This window comes from Poecilia reticulata, linkage group LG5 (assembly GCF_000633615.1).
Source record: "Poecilia reticulata strain Guanapo linkage group LG5, Guppy_female_1.0+MT, whole genome shotgun sequence".
Lineage (NCBI taxonomy): Eukaryota > Metazoa > Chordata > Actinopteri > Cyprinodontiformes > Poeciliidae > Poecilia > Poecilia reticulata.
Genome location: NC_024335.1, coordinates 987,294 through 1,002,675, shown reverse-complemented (window position 1 = coordinate 1,002,675; position 15,382 = coordinate 987,294). Strand labels below are relative to the sequence as shown.

Here is a 15,382-nt window from a genome sequence, read left to right as displayed (position 1 = left end):
CACACACACACACACACACACACACACACACACACCGGGGGGACGGCTGGACTCACAGCAGGAATGGACACACTCACTGTTAATGCAAAGAAACACACACACTCACAGCCTGAGCCTGAAGCAGAGAGCGAACATCTGAAGCATCTGAATGAGGAGCAGCTTCAGAATCAGCAGTTTATCTGGAGGAGTCAGAAACGTTCCAGCGGCTTAAACAACGCCGGACCGGGAGAGAAAACCGGAGGTCGGCTTTCAGCGCCGGCAGAGAGGAGGTTGTTCCAGGACAGCAGCTGGCCGTCAGGATGCATACATCTCTGCTCTGCTCTGCTCTGCGTGGAGACACACAGGCGGCGTAATCACTGCGCTGCAGCGCAGCGACTGCAGGTCAGGGTGGAGGAGAGCAGAGATGCAGCCGACATCTTCTGATGGCCTCAGCAGAAAACTCCTGAAAACAGAAACTCCTGCGTCTGAGGAACGTGGTTCTGATCCAGGCGGAGGCTCTGACTGGAGCAGAAACCGAGCTTAACAGAACCCACCTGCAAAAACAGGCAGCAAAATGTTTCGCTTCATCCTCCAAATGCAAACAGACTGAAGTGTTTTATAGGCAAATTCACTTCAAATTCAAACATGCTTTCATTAAATGTAACTCATATTAACTCAAATTCTTCAGAGTTATTGCTGTAGGCAACTCTGCTACCTTCAATTGTTATAAAAATGCTACATATCAAACTGAACGTCTTGACATTGGGCCTCTGTCTCTTTAAGAAGCTCCTGCTCTGTCTGAAGCTCCGCCTCCAGGAAGTCGTCCCAACATGGCTCCTCTTTTAACGCCTTAACATTTTTACCAGCGTCGCTCTGAGAAGTAGCTTCTACAATGAGCTCAGCAGATGTTTGCTAATTGCTGCTGGCTAGTCTGAAGGAGCAGCTGAATGGTTGCCATGGAGATTAAATAATTTCTCAAACATGCATCAAAGAATCAAGACAATATTCTAGGTCTATTTCTGATGAGGGAATAACTTTATATCATGATGCAAAGCTTAAAAAGTCGATTTTACGAGATTCTGCCCCTTTAAGAAGCAGGAGAAACTTCAACTTCACCAGAATGTTTCTTCCTCTGTTGTTTCAGGACGTTTCTGCTCAGACAGCAGCAGAGGCTGGCTAAAGATCCAGATCCAGGATCGGGTCGGACTCCACATTTAAAAAGTCTCAGTTTGGCTCTGACTGACAGCTGCAGAAGATTTAAATCCGACGGTTCTATTATGGGATGGATAAACGGAGCTGAATTACTGAGGAACGATGTTCAGAACCAAACTGAGTCTGAATATGGAGGAAATAATCCGAGTTGTTTCGCCTGTAGGAAGAGAAGAATACGACGGTTCAATTTTCAAAATTATATTTTTTATATATGTTGTTATTTCCAATGTCACACTTTCAAACTAAATAATAAAAAGCTAAATAATAAAAAGCTAATAAAAAGCTAAATAAAGCTATTTAGCTCCTACAAAAATATTTAGTTTGTAGCTAAATGTGTAATGTTCAAATTCACATTTATATTTAGTTTAAAGCTAAATAAACTAAATATAAATATTTAGCTTAAAGCTAAATAGTCTGAAATCTAAATAATTAGCTTTAAACTGAATATTTAGTTTGCTAATATTTAGTTTGAAGCTAATTATTTAGCTTCCTAACCAAATTGGTAAACCAAATATTTTGGTTCCAAACTGAATATTTAGTTAGATCAAAGCTAAATATTTAGATTTGAGTCAACTAAATGTTTAGTTTGAAAATGTGACATTTATAAATAATAACATGGTGAAAATATGACTGACTGATAAATGAACCGCCATGTTTTCTCTTAACCCAAATTACTGTTATTTTCTGCAGTATAACTTTAGAAATGGCTGTTTACACCCACAGCCCTCTGTCTGCATCAAGACCAACAGCAGGACGAAGACGTCCAGACGGTCCAGGAAGACGTAGACATGGAGATGAATTTATCTCAAAGAAGATGAGGAAGATGAGGAATGAGGAAGTTTCCTGCAGAGGAAACCTTTCTGCCTTCTCGCTGCCTGAAGGATCTGACTCTCAAAGCTGGAGTTCCCTTCATCTCCAACTCATCCCGTCCTTCAGCCAGTCGTTCACTCATCTGTGGATATTATCCGTCTGTCTGACTCCCTGCTGGGAAGCATGAGCAGGAGGAGGAGGAGGAGGAGGAGCAGGAGGAGGAGGAGGAGGAGGAGGGTGATGAAGGAAAATCAAACAGCAGCAGAACAGATAAAACAGCCCAATGAAAAAAGTATGATTGACTTTCTGTCAGATATGGAAACAGCAGCTCAGCTTCTGCTGATGATTCGTTATGAATAAGACGTTCAGTCAGAACGTTCATGACTTTTTAAACACAGGAATCCAGATGTTACAGCTTCCTGCAGAAAAACGGAGCCTCCGACGAATCCTGGACGCTTTTCAGACCGAAACACTGAAAACTCTCAGCTCATATGCGATGAGCTGAGGAAAAGTTTGTCTTTAATATCCTGCATGATTTCTGACTGAGTCCTGTCACGGCAAATTAAGGAGAAGAGCAACAAAGTCAGCAAAACTCAACAACTCAACAACTGAAAACCGAACAGGAAGGTGTGCAATAGCAGATATGACCCAGTAGAGGGCGCTATGCTACGCTGTAACAGCATGGCTGAAGCTAAACGCCGTGTTGGTGTAGCGCTGAGCAGTGTTTGTTTATGATTAGCTCTTTGCGGTTAGCGCTGCTGAAGTCTTAGCTCGGTCCACAAAACACTGGTTTCAGAAATGATCCAGGTCTGGATGAATCTCCTTCCTGACAATGTTACTTTGCTGACCTTTACTGTCAGCTGCCAGACAGGAAGTGGACAGAGAGAAGACAAGCAGCAAAGGTCATGAGGTCAGGAATGGAACCCTGGAGGGTGGTGCCGCTCCACCCGACGGCCTGCAAGGCTTTTTGCTCCGTCACCATGACGTCAGCTTCACCCACCAAATCCAGAACATTTCACGGAAACCATGGAAGCATCTGCAGCTTCACATTTAGTGGCTCGTTTAAATTCTGTAAAAACGGGAGAATTTCTGCATGAAAGCAGAATCTCTAATGGATTAACCCGATGCCAAGCGTCGTGTTTCATGCTCCTGTAAGCAGGCCAGGAGGCGTTGGTCGCCGTTCTTCCTCAGAAATCCAGTTTCCTAATGAGGAGTCAGCCTAATGAAATCTAAAAGAGTAAGAGGCTGACATGGAGACGTGATGGGAGGGAAGCAGGCTGCAGAGGCTACAGGCTAACAGGCAGGAAGTAATGGACTCTTTATTGAATTAAATGCTCCGCAAACGCAGAGCAGTCATTATTATCCAGCTGGGATCCTGACACCACCGCCGATAACAGGATCCATTAACCCGATTGGCTGCGCAGCCATTCGTCAAAAGCCGTGCTTCCATATGAAGCTCAGTTATCACTGGAACCGACGCTAGGTTACGGATTTTAACATAAAAACGGATCCAGGTTTCAGTCAGACACGATGAGGCCCGGCGGCTTCCTGGTAGAAAACGTTTTCAAAACTCAAACTTTAAAAACGCCTCGCATGCAGGAAGCTGCTGACGCCAACGTTCTTCATCTGCAGAGGAGGCTTCATTAATCTCTTCCTCATCAAGATGCCACCAGTGCAGAGCCTGAGACGACAGCAATGGAGGCAAAGACGACGTTTCTGTCCAACAAAGCGTCTGCAATGGACCAGAGGAGCTCGGTGCCGCCGGTTCTGACTGTTCGGACAGAACCGCTTCCAGGTGTGTGTTGCTGGATGTCACTCTGTGTTCACTCTCATAAAGAGTGAAATAAAACGCTTCCCCACCAGGACCTAAAACCTAAATAGTTTTAGGTTTTTTTCACTATAATTTAGTTTTATTTCGTTACTTTTTGTTTCTCTAATTGAGTTTCAATTGTTTTTAGGGTTTGACAGTTATTACTTAATATTAATTAAATATTTAGTTTTTATTGGTTATAGATTTTTCATACTTCAAGTTCATTTTTATGTAAAAGTGTTTTATTGGGATTGCGTATCGATTGAGTAATAAACACTAAAATGTTTATTGGACATAAACTAACTGGAGTTTTCTCCCAACTGTAGCGCCGCCATTTTGTAGACTAGCTTAGCGTAGCGCCAGGATGAACATGTAGAGCTGAAACCAACCAATCGCTGATGCCAACTGCTTATGTGGGGAAAAAAGAAAAATTTTATCAGTTTGCAAGGATATTATAGTATCAGTATGTCCTAGTTTTTCCCCATTAATTACCATTTTTATTTAATTCAGCTAATGAAAATGTTTTCTCAGTTTCAGTTGTTAGCTTTATTTAACTACAGTAACTTTGCTTCCGACCATCCAGGAGTCCAGAGATGATCTGAGATGCTTTTATTTGATAACATTTGAGTCGGTGCAGAGGCTTTCTGCTGCCTTCAGGTTCCTCACCAGCAGCCAAACCGTCTGCCTTAGAAACAATATCTAGATTTTCATTTATGAATCATGTTTTCTTCACCAAAGATGCTAGAAAGTCGTGTGGAGCAGCAGGATCCATCGTCTGACAGAAAGACGCGTCGCTCCGTCACAATCTGCTGCTCTCGGGTCGAACAGCGGCAGCAGGAAATGAGCTCGTCCAACACGACTGCTGCCTCACTTGACCCGATGACCTCACTCCTCTGCAGCGGCCGTCTCAAACCGCGGCGGCGGCGGATGAAATGTCAGCGATGTGGTGAACAGCAGCCAAAGGAAAAATGTCTCATTTGGGATGAATATCTGATCGGCGCGCCGCTCTGCCCTCTGAGGAACTAATCCTGTCCAACGTGTCCCCAATCCGTCCCTCAGCGTCCACTCCGCACACGTCCAGCCCTGACAGGGATTTCTTCCGCCAGTAATTGGGAACGGATGGGACTTTCTGACAGGTTTCATCTGTAATCGGAGCCGATCCGCCTCCTCTCAGACCCGTTTAGAGGAGCTGATGTTACATCCACTAAGATCAGCGTCAGAAAACCAACTTTAGACGTTAAATATGAAAATCTTCCTGCTTCCGACAGAGTTCTGCACAGCGTGACCCAAATCCATCTGATTTCAGATGCAGAAGCTCTGAAGTTTCTCATTGAAGCTTTTCTTCTGCTCTCTAATTGGAACCTCAGCAGAGAAACAGGAGAAAAGAACAAAGAGGGAACCACAGCTGCTGATCCCAAACAAGATGGAGACGAGCTCTTCCTGCCGCTTCATGTTGGACAAACTTAGGAAGCCATGAAAGATTGAAAATATGGATTTTACAGTTTGTGAACGAGCCGCATGAAAACACCCGAGGTATGTTTCTCTAGAGGACGATGCTGCCGCTGGAAAAACCAACATGAATCCCAGGTTTGATCAGAACATGACCCACCGAGTCCATCCAGCCTCTGAAATAATAAAACTATCATTTTGAATGAAACTTTATTTAGAAACTCACTGAGATCAAAACCTCACTAAGGAGGACCTGGCCGAGAAAAGCAGCCGCACATCATGACAGACGAGACTAAAGGAAATAACGAACAAACCTCCAACCGTTCGGCCAGAACCTTCAGTGTTTTCACAAATCAGATCCTGTCAGCGTCTCAGAAGAACCACAGGGCTCAGTCTCAGGGCGATTCTGTTCATTTCCCCTCCAGGCCAAACCATCAGCCAGTTTTCTGATGTAATTCTTTATTTTCTATGCTGATGATACTCAGCTATGAGTGTTTAAAGTTGTAATCATTGATACATGTTTATAGTAGCTCTGTGACGACGACTTGCAGCGAACCGGTTGACTGAAGCATCGCAACATGTCGGCGTGTCAAACTCTCCTGTCCAACCGAACCTCAGGAACCAGAACCATCAGGTACCGGACTTCAGGTGTCAAAATAATACGCTGAATCTCCACATGAACTACTGCTAAGTTTTCATTTTAAATCTCAGCATTGACCTTTCAGCCCTGTGGGTCGATCCGCCAGGCTCTGCACGGCCGGACCGGGATCAGTTTCCATCGTCATCGCAGCTGCACATTTATTCAGAGTTTCCTACTGTAAAACGTTACATGTTAAATGTTTGTTAGATTGTTTGTAGCCCAGGTGAAAATGAAGTCCTCAGACCGGGTTCACCGTTCACCTCCAGGTCCAACATGTCAGACTGGATTTTATAAACAGAAACAAACTACACAACCGTGAGTTCAATAATGTTTGATCCAGGAGAGGAAGCTACAAGTGGGAGAGTTAGAAACCTCTTCTTCCTGTTCATTCCAGCCCTGCGTAGCATCAATATCTGACTAAATCACATTATGCTTAACCTGACATTTTAAAAGTTTGCTTAAAATTTGCATGGCAGTTGAATGGAAACGCAGCAAAGTCAAAGTCCTGCAGGAACTCCAGCTGTCAGAGAAACCAGAGGAGCTGAAGCTCAGGACTCATGGTTCCATTATGTTTTACTTTACTTGGTAATTCACCATAAAAATAATTTGGTTAGTATGGAGGATAATATTGATAAATGGTTCTTTGAGGCAACAAGTCTTTGCAGAATAAAGGTCTAGAATATTCTCAGAGGTTTCCATCAGCTGAACGCTGAAAAGTTTTGAACTCACCAATCTGACGGATCAGGTGTGAAGGCCCGGCAGCATCTCTGGATCAGAACCCTGCAGAAACAAAAACACTGATGATCACCTGACTCAATTAAAACGACGGCCGGGACTTTAACACAACGGTTCTGATTTATTGATTATAAATTATAATGCTTTTATGCAATTAATCACTTTTTTAATGCAAAGATTCCTATTTTAACCTTTATATTTGTGCGTTTCAGGTACACAAGTGACAACAGCTAACACGCTAACAGCTAACACGCTAACAGCTAACACGCTAACAGCTAACAGCAACGGTGGAGGATGAAGCGTCTTCTGGTCCACTGGGGTTCAGTTCTGCTTTTAAACGATCTGATTGGACGCTGGAAAAGACTCTGTTTGTGTTCAAGTTGAGCTACAAGGAATGTGAAGCTATTCAAGCCTAAAGTAGCATCTCAACGCTAGCATGTAGCAGCTAACGCTAACGTTAGCATCCGCAGTAAACATTTTAAAGAAGCTCCATGAATGATGAGAGAAACTCTGGAGAGATGAAGGGATAGAAAAACACTTTGCTCCAATCTGTTGAAGAGCAAATTAATAAATATCTCTTGTCTATTTATTCAACAACTTACCAGAAAAAATGTTTTTTTTTTACTTAAAAATGTTGTTTATTTTTCTATCTATAATTTTAGATTATTAACAGGCTGTGAAATTAACTCCATTAAACATGTTAATCCAGTCCCACCTCTAATTAACGCCGTCCTCACATTACAACCAATAAAATACGTTGAATTTTGTGTTTCTTTATGTGACAAAGTTCAAAAAGTGTAAAATTCCTGGAATCCACAGTGAATCCAGTGGATTATCGGAAAGCAGCAGCACTGATTTTCACTGAGTCATTAAGTTTCCAGTTCCTCTCGCTGCTAAACTCCACCGCTCCCACTAACCAAACTGGTTCCCAGTTCAGCTGAAGAGAACCCAGAGAACATCTGACACGTTTCCAGTCAGAGTCTGTTGTTCTTCAGCTGCTGGACAGACACAGAGACAGAGAGAGGGACAGAGACAGAGGGACACAGGCACAGACGGAGGGACAGAGGGACACAGAGACAGACAGAGGGACAGAGAGACACAGAGGCGGACCCAGTAGAGACAGCTGGAATCTCCGGCGTCTCCGGATCGCCGCGCTGCGTTCCTCAGAGGGTTTGGTGCGTCGGCTTGTGTTGTTGTAGCCGGTAAACAGACTGAGAGGTGGGAGGTGGGCACACACACACACACACACGCACACACACACACACACACACACGTCCTCTGACCTTTTCCAGATGTCAATGTGTGTGTGTGTGTGTATTAGAGCTATAATGAGGTCTGAGGGGAACACAAGGCGTCCTGCCTGTCTCTGATCAGAAACACACACAGAGTCACGACCCTGACCCCCACACACACACACACACAGACACACACACACGCGCTGGCTGTTAATCTGTTACAACAACCAGCAGAGACTTTTATTCTGAAACAACAACAATGTGAATCTGATACTCTGCAAACCTGGAACCAAACAGCCTGGACACAGAAACACGTCTCTGCTGAAACACATGGAGTCTTAACAAGAATCCCGTATTGCAGATGTCTTCATATACTTCAAATAAGACACTGGAATAACTTCAATAATTAATATTCTAGAGGAAGTTCAGACATATTTAGGCATCTGAAAAATCCCAAACAATCCAGGATTATCAGATGTTCCATAAGAACCAGAAGCTTTTAGGTCAAGATAATAAAAACATGAATACATTCGGAAGCTGGGGAAAGATTAGAAGAAAGATAAATATATGAATAATGAATCAACCTATTGTAATTAAAGCCTGATTTGTTGCTACACAGACGTAGAAACAGAAACGGAGGAGGATCGGGATACGAATGCAGGTCCGGATGAAGCTGACCGGTTCTGATGGAGGATCATTACGGCCTCTGAAGAACTCAGTGATTCATGTTTTAATGAACGTTTCCTCCGTTCGTCATGCCAGAACTACAGTTCATATTAAATGTGTCGCTTTGTTTTTTATTTTTAGCACCAGCTAAACATTTTGATTCCTGCTGAGACAAACAGCCGACAGGAATCTGAGGAATTCATAGAACAAGTTGAAGCAAAAGTAAAATTAAATTAAAGGAAAAAAACAGCAATAAAGCGTTTGGAGCAAGAGCAGCCACTAATCAAAGCTTTTTCCCTAAAACACTTTGAAAATACAGATCTCTGTTTTAATTCATCTGCAGAGTTTTGGGTTCGACTGCAGAACTGGAGAGTAGTAGGAAAATGAAGCTACTGAGCCGAGAGGAGAGGCTGCAGTGAATCTGTTCAGGTGACGTCAGATAGAGCGCCCCCTACTGATTTATGTCTGTAGTATGATTCCGAGTAGAAAATAGCTGATTACTTTAACGAGCTTAAACCAAATGACGTGCCCACAGTTTTTATCCACAAAGCGCCTAAACCGGATATTGAGTGACAGACACCGGAAGAAGCGCTGGAAGCCCTTTTAGATGCTAACGGAGCTAATGCTACTGCCGCCGGTACTGAAAACACGGACCGACACCGGACCTCAAACAGCTGTTACCGGACCGGACCGGACCGGACCGGACCACACGGTCGACCAGAGGTGGGTTCATGAAGGCAGCAGCAGCAAAACACCAGCAGTTTCTTCTTCCTGTCCTCTTCCTCCGTTTGCTCCTCCTCATCCTCATTCATTACCACATCCCCGTCATTTCAACGCTTCCGGTCCAAACTGAAAACACGTGACGTTACTCATCGCCATTTTGGCCGTATGGAGCTAGCGCAATCGTCCTAGCACCCAGAATGCATTGCAGCGTAAACAAAATGGCGACTACCATGCGACAACATTTCATTAGCGTTTATAAATAAACCAAACAACCTACAGTATTGCTGTTTTGTTTTGCCGTCTAAAATAAATATTTCTAAAATAAAGTATTATAATTGTGAAACCAGCATGTGGACGGATGAGGCGTTGAGCCTGATGGTAAAACGGCTGAGCGCCAATCGCTCCTTTGCAGCTCAACAACTTGGAGCAGTTGGTCTTATAAAAACAGACGAAGCTTAAGAACCACTGTAGAAACCAGCAGCTCTCTGACAGCCGCCATCTTTCCTCCTCTGCATGACCAAACGATGGTCACATAGTGACATCAGCAGATCATTATTTACTGCAGACGTCAAGCATGTTTCCACACATACATGCCAAGAAGGTGAATTTGCAAATATTCACTTTGGCTGGAGGTTTTATTATCAATCATTTTTAGTTTTATTATGCAGAGTTTATAAGTGGCTGAAAGCATAAAAGTCAGTTCGGTTTATCTGGCTGCGTGAACAAGGTCACCAGAACATCTCAGCGCCTCCCGCCAACAACTTTACCAAATCTACCGGACTGATGATTAACCAGGATTACTGCAGCTCTCTGCAGCATTGATGCTGCATTCAGTGTTATTGCAATAATCATAAATTAATGCTGTTGCATCTCTAAGAGGAATCATATTTTCTACATAAATGCTGGAGTTTCTTTGGCAGGTGAATTTAGTTTTTAATGCGGCTGATTGGGTTGGCAGTCTGAATCTGCCGATCCGACAGCAGTTCGTTGTCCCAACAACGTTCCCAATTATCCAGTGGTGTCTGTCAGGCTCGTGACGGGTCATTCATCGACGTCGTTCTGGGATCATCGGTTCTTCTCAGGACGATAACTCATCCTTTTCTTCTCGTTCATCAAGCAGATTCTGATCAAACTGTTCCTTAAATGTTTTCTCTCCTCAGTTTAAAGGATTAGTTACAGCAGAGACGGCAGCTGCGAGCTCACATCATAAAATCATAACGCAGCGAGGAGCGTCGTTTCATAAACATTAAATCTAATTCCTAATCTCCTTCCCGACGCCACGGCTCTGAATCCAGTGGAAGAAGTTAGCGACTGTGATTAATGGCGGCCGCTTCCTGCTGAGCTGCTCTGGTCTTTAATGGCTCCATGAATCTCATCAGCTTTGTTAAAACCAGCAGGAGGGAAAACTTTCCTGAAGCCACCGGAGACTGTTGGAGCGAAGCGGAGAAGAGCTGCAGGAGCTAAAGAGACTAACGGGAGAGAAGATTCCTGATGGAGACAAAAGGCAGCGAACACACCGAGACGTCCAGATGGTTCTGGACTCTGGACCGAATCCAGAAGACATGGAGAACCTGCATGCAAACTAGCGATGGACAGCGGCTGGACGTTTTCCTTTCAGCCTGCAGCTGGGCGATACGGCTTAAAAATAACATTTAGTTGTTTCATACCAGATCCGATTTAAGATTTTCATTGTTTGTTTTTCTTGCTCAATTTTTTTAATGACAAATGAGTAAAATAATTTCAATCATCCCTGCAGTGAGTAGAGTATCAGGGTCAGGCTGAGAGTTTTCCTTACGAGAATAAAGTCATAATATTAGCAGAATAAAGATTCAATTTAACCAGAATTAAAATTAGTCTTTAGTTATCGGCATCCAATTTGATCAGCTCAGTTCCTGCGATTCGTTTTTCAAAATAGACTCAAATCGTCTCCCGTTACTCATAGTTTAAAGCTGATGTGTTAAAAAGATTAAGTATTTGGAGTCATCATAAAATTAATATTTAATCTCCTAACATCAGAATTTATCCTGGTAATATTATACATTTTTGTAATTATTAAAAAGTTAAAAATGTGTTGCCTGACTGTAATATTGTGTCACAGAGTTAACTTGAATCCAAAGTCCAAATAATAAAAGCTGTAAAAAAAAAAAAAGCTTGTCAAACAAGATGGCCGCCCATGGTGTGCCGACACACTGAACTACGGAAACCGAGGAGAGGATTGGTTAAAACAAAAAGAAATAAAAATCCAGATTTTACAAAAATTGAATCTTCAAAAACCAAAAATTTGCTAAAATGGCTAAAATGGCCCAGCGCTACGTCAGCCTTCCCTCTGAGAAGATCCCAGTAAATAAATCCAGGCCGCCTTCCTGTCCAGCCGCTCTTCGTCATTTCATCGACTGGAAACAGTTTATATATTTAAAGAGAAGCAGGAACCTCAAACAGATTTAGATTTCATTTCTTCCTCATTTGGAGTTTTTTTCTGCCATGCTGGGAATGTTTCTGCTCCAGCTCGACCCGCCTCTCGTTCTTCTTTTCTATTTCTGGAAGCGCACGACGGACTGAATTTAGTCCACAAACATGGCGGTGACACTTTTCACGCTCTCATCTCGTTTTGATCGCAGATCAAATCCTTTTTATTTTCCCCTGTGGGATAAAATGAAGCTCCAGGCTTCTGTTTGAAGCTTCGTTTTCTCCACGCTGTGCAGGAATTTTCTCCAACGTGGAGCTCAGGTGTCAGCATCAGTTCAGCAGGTTTGATCTTCTCCCATTTATCTGGCAGAAGAAACTTTAAGGAAACTTCAATCTCCTCCCAGTAAGCAGGAAATGTTCCAGTAAATCCTGGTTTTCATGATGAAAACTCTGCAAAGTGAAGATACAGTCCTATTAACTCATCGATGCCTGAATTTATACCTAATTTAAAAAAGTATATTACTTGTAGATTGTAATTTTAAAACATGAACAGTGCATCATTCTTTAGCTGCGATGCTAATGAGATGGAATGAAGCAAACTTCAGTTTTTAACCTAATTATTTTATTGATGCTGTTTTTGCTCAAACAAACTGAGTCAACATGTGTTTTTGATCAGTTCTTACTTGTTCATTATTAATTAAAAATGAACAAGTAACTATTAATTAACTTAATGTAGCTACATGCAGTATTACTCTTATCCTGCCGAGTGTCACTGAAAGCTTCAAACCCCAACTTAGAAATAGCTTTCAGAATTTTGGTCACATGTTATTTTAATATGTTTTTTCTAGAAGACAGTAGAAAACCAAAATATTCAATGCTGTCATCCATTTCCATGAACAACGTGCAGTTCACACTCCGACCACTAGATGGTATCAAAGCACTTCTAATGGCCACTTTAGTGTGAGAGGCAGACGCATCAACCAACATGTTTGGAATGGATTCATGTGTTTGGCTGAAATAACAGTGACAGCGACTACATGAAGCCATCCATCCATTTTCTTCACACCGTGTCCCTTAGTGGGTCTGGAGGTGCTGGTTCCTCTCCAGCTGGCGTACCGGGCGAGAGGCGGGGTCACCTGGACAGGTCACCAGTCTGTCGCAGGGCAACACAGAGACACACGACCATGCACTCACACCTAGGGACAATTTGGAGAGGCCAATTAACCTGACAGTCATGTTTCTGGACTGTGGGAGGAAACCGGAGTACCCGGAGAAAACCCACCATGCACAGGGAGAACATGGAGACTCCATGCAGAAAGACCGGGAATCGAACCCAGAACCTTCTTGCTGCAAGGCAGCAGCTCTACCAACTGCACCACTGTAATCGTTTTTTTTTTGTTTTTTTTTCAAACATCAGTGATTTGTTTGTTAGCCTGGTTCAGACTCTGAGCTCCAGGACCTCCAGGACTTCCAGGACTTCCAGGACCTCCAGGACCTGCAGGACCTCCAGGACTTCCAGGACCTCCAGGACCTCCAGGACCTGCAGGTAAACATCAGCTGCTGGATGCTGGAGAACTCGTCTCCACTCACGTTTCCGTTTCATCTCCTGCTCTGCTGAGCGATGTGAAGGAGGATTTGGGCTCACCGTCCCCTGCGGCACGGATTAAAATTTTTAAAAATCACAAACAGCAGCGCTGCGGCCGAGTGAAAGCACACACACAGGGAGACAGAGTGACATTTCACAGCTTATCAGTCAGACTGCAGCGAGGTGTGGATGACAGTGTGATAGCTGGGCGCACAGATCCAGCTGAATGAGCCCATAAGCACGTCCTTCAGTCGGGCTGCAGCTCCGAGGCCGACTGGGAATCTGGAGCCGAAGAAATCAGAACATCTGAGGAAGGTCAGCGTTCAATCAGAGCTTCAGTCAGGAGCCACTCCACCGCTCCGCACTTATCAGAAACATCCACATTAAAATGCAGCTATTATAGAAACAGGAAACAGGAAACTCCACAGAACCTGAGAGGGAATCAGAGACGAAGATCAGCAAATAAAACAGAAACGACGAGTTTAACTCCACATCCAGTCCAGAGATCAGTGGAACCGCCTGGTTCTGTTCGGGTCGGTGCAACGATTCTGGTTCTGTTCGGGTCGGTGTAGCGGTTCTGGTTCTGTTCGGGTCGTTGCAACGATTCTCGTTCTCTTTGGGTCAGTGTAGCAGTTCTGGTTCTGTTCGGGTCGGTGTAGCGGTTCCGTTTGGGTCGGTGTAGCGGTTCTGTTTGGGTCGGTGTAGCGGTTCTGGTTCTGTTCGGGTCGGTGCAGCGGTTCTGGTTCTGTTCGGGTCGGTGCAACGGTTCTGGTTCTGTTCGACTATTATAAATATGAAGTTATTAATCTCCCCTTTTGTTATTCGTTCCACTGGGGAGAGGCGAGTTTTATAATCTATTGTAATCCTTTCATTTATATTGTTCAAATGTTTATTTTTCCTTCTGTATTAATGATAAGTGTTTGGATATTTTCATTTGAGTTGCTATTACACCTTTATATCATTTGATGCATGCTAACTATTATTTTGTAAAGATCGGGTTGGAGAACTGGAGCACATGCTAGGTGCTAATGCTAATATCTCCCGATTGACAGATTAAATAAACGGAGACCCTCCAAACCGGGCTGCACAGTGGCGCAGTTGGTAGAGCTGTTGCCTTGCAACAAGAAGGTTCTGGGTTCGATTCCCGGTCTTTCTGCATGGAGTCTCCATGTTCTCCCTGTGCATGGTGGGTTTTCTCCAGGTACTCCGGTTTCCTCCCACAGTCCAAAAACATGACTGTCAAGTTAACTGGCCTCTCCAGATTCTCCCTAGCTGTGAGTGTGTGTGTGCATGGTTGTGTGTCTCTGTGTGTCTCTGTGTTGCCCTGAGACAGACTGGTGACCTGTCCAGGGTGACCCCGCCTCTCGCCCGGTACGCTAGCTGGAGATGGGCACCAGCAACCCACCGACCCCACTGAGGGACAAGGGTGAAAGAAAATGGATGGATGGATGGATGGATGGATGGAGACCCTCCAAACCCGGACTTGATGTCTTGTGGTTTGTCTGATCACCACACAACACACACAACGCAGAAATCCACCGGTCACACATGGCCTGTTCATATGGACCCAGTTCTACTCAAACTGATACCGATGTGTTCAGAAATGACGAACATCAGTCAATACTGATGCATGTATATCATGGATCATTCATAAATATCTCTGTTTTCCATGTCCAGAGGTTTTAAAGTCATTTTTTACAGGTTGACTTGTGAAAGAAAAGCTTGAAGTTCTTGAGGAAGCAGAAAATTTGGTCCGTTTTTCTCCTGCTGATCATTTGGCGACATGAACGCAGCTGCAGTTTTCATTTTAATAAACCTGGACTGTGAGTGAAGACACTCTGATGATGAGTCAGATAAACTGCAGCTTCTGCAGGAGGGGAGAGCTGAGGGTCAAAGGTTAAACTGGAGATTAAAGATAAGGACCCAGATATTAAACACGTCCCGTAATGGAGCCGCGAGGCGACGAGCCGGGCTGAAGGACGGCTCCTCATCCTCATCCTCAATCGAACTGAAGTGTTAAATTACTCCCATCAGCCTCCTGTCACTTCCCATCATGCACCTCTGCTCTCCAATCTGGGATTTATCCTGCGCAACCCGACCCCGACCAACACGTCTCCAATGACCCCCCCCCC

General features: G+C 43.9%; 2 long non-coding RNA genes across 2 annotated transcripts in view; one reads left to right on the top strand and one right to left on the bottom strand.

Moving 5' to 3' along the window:
* Nucleotides 1–15,382, bottom strand: part of LOC103464357 (uncharacterized) — a 49,216-nt gene that overhangs the window by 15,996 nt on the left and 17,838 nt on the right. Inside the window, exon 2 of the long non-coding RNA XR_001776605.1 lies at nt 6,630–6,680. This is a non-coding gene — a long non-coding RNA (uncharacterized LOC103464357). The remainder of the gene's footprint in view (nt 1–6,629; nt 6,681–15,382) is intronic.
* LOC108166288 (uncharacterized) lies at nt 6,660–7,232 on the top strand. Its single transcript, XR_001776606.1, has 2 exons — nt 6,660–6,748; nt 6,848–7,232. It is a non-coding gene; the product is annotated as an uncharacterized LOC108166288 (long non-coding RNA).